The following is a 1,990-nucleotide window of genomic DNA, read 5'->3' as shown; positions in this document are numbered from 1 at the left end:
GGTTAACCGAGAAGAGTGTTTGGTTTGTTATTTCTCAGCTTATTTATAGGTCCTGTGATGAATAGTTTGACATCATTTCCTGAATGTGAGTGGAAATTCAACCAGAAATGAAACTAAAAAAACAATGTTTCCATCCAAAAAAGAGTGCGAGTTACCCCCGTGAAATGCCTTTAGATATATGCAGGTGAGGGCTTTTGTGAGGCGACAGGTGAGGGAATTCCCGTTGCTCCCGGCACAAGAAGTTCAAGATAGGATGATCTCGGGTGTATGGGTCGGGGAGGGCAAGGTGTCGGAAATACACCAGGAGTTGAAAGAAGAGGGGGAAGCGCTGGTAGAAGAGTTGAAGGGTAAATGGGAGGAGGAGCTGGGGGAGGAGATCGAGGAAGATCTGTGGGCTGATGCCCTAGGTAGGGTTAATTCCTCCTCCTCGTGTGCCAGGCTCAGCCTGATACAATTTAAGGTGGTCCACAGAGCGCACTTAACGGGGGCGAGGTTGAGTAGGTTCTTTGGGGTAGAGGACAGATGTGGAAGGTGCTCAGGGAGCCCGGTGAACCATGTCCATATGTTTTGGTCATGCCCGGCACTGGAGGGGTTCTGGAGAGGAGTGGCGGGAGCAATATCTCAGGTGGTGAAAGTCCGGGTCAAGCCAAGCTGGGGGCTAGCAATATTTGGAGTAGTGGACGAACCGGGAGTGCAGGAGGCGAAAGAGGCCGGCATTCTGGCCTTTGCGTCCCTAGTAGCCCGGCTAAAGATCTTGCTAATGTGGAAGGAGGCGAAGCCCCCCAGCCTGGAGGCCTGGATAAATGGCCTGGAAGCCCTCCCCGGTGACATGCACCAGCAGAGGCCAGGGGCGTGGTGCGGAAGGCAGAGTGTCGATGGGAGTGGCCGGGTTGGGGTTAGGATCGGGAGGGACCAGGGGTAGCAGTGCAGGCAAGAGGCACCGTGTAGCCCGGTGGGCCGGTTGGGCATGGGAGTACTCACCATTGTAGAGGGTGCCATCTCTGCTACTCCACTACTGGGCCGATATCTGGGGTTTGAGTATCTGTGTGTGTCTCTCTCCAGCTGGCACTGAAACTTCAGAGGCCAGGGGATGCCGCACTGGGACACCTCCACGGGAGAGAGCACTGAATCAAGCCTGCCGCTTATCCCTAACCGGAAGCCTGAGGCTTATATCACACAGATATCCAGACCCCCACCAATGCCCAGGTGATTCTCTCTCTTGCCGGTGGTGCAACACCCACCCGGTTCCTACTTCGCTGGAGTAGCTTTCCCAAGAGAGAGAATAGGACACTGCTGTTTATTACCTAACCAGCAGCCTGTCCTGAGTGAATTGTTCAAGATTACCCTAGATTCTCGAACCCGGAATTAAGGTGAGGAATATCTTAACAATGACTTGGTCAGAGATCGCTGGTGAGAGATTGAAGAATTTAAACGACTCCAATTATCAGCAAATCGAGGTTTATTGCAAAACCCAGGTCAAAATCATCAAACAGAAGAAATTATAATAAAATCTTAAACTCTAACACAAACTAAGTCTATTCAGAAAGTACTATAACGGACACAACGTAAAATCTTATTGTTACACAGTTTTAGCAATGACACAGAACACAAATCAAGTCCCCTTCCCCAAAGCCTCAACCACTATCAAGGTCAAGGGAGTTTCGCAAGCTGCTGCAGGGTACTTACAGTCACAGGCTGCAGGAGGTCAAGTCAAAGGTGGAGAGGTCAAGCCAAGAGAGCCTCAATCGAAACACAGCCCCTTTTATATCCGTTTTACCTGGCTTTTTCCTGTGTTCGGCCAGCCCCTTTTGCATTGAATCCATAAGGTTTAAAGTTCCCCCTAGGTCCGCCTCCAGTCTGCTTTTTGAGATAACGAGGTTGAGCTCCCTTGTGAAGATTTTCTGGAGATCGCTGCTATGTTGATGGGGTGTTGATTGGATACTGCTCTGGTGGAGGCAAAGTCATTTACATCTGCATGGGGCTATGACCA

Source organism: Scyliorhinus torazame, chromosome 16 (assembly GCF_047496885.1).
Source record: "Scyliorhinus torazame isolate Kashiwa2021f chromosome 16, sScyTor2.1, whole genome shotgun sequence".
In the NCBI taxonomy this organism is placed as follows: Eukaryota; Metazoa; Chordata; class Chondrichthyes; order Carcharhiniformes; family Scyliorhinidae; genus Scyliorhinus; species Scyliorhinus torazame.
Note: the sequence above shows the minus strand (reverse complement) of the source record.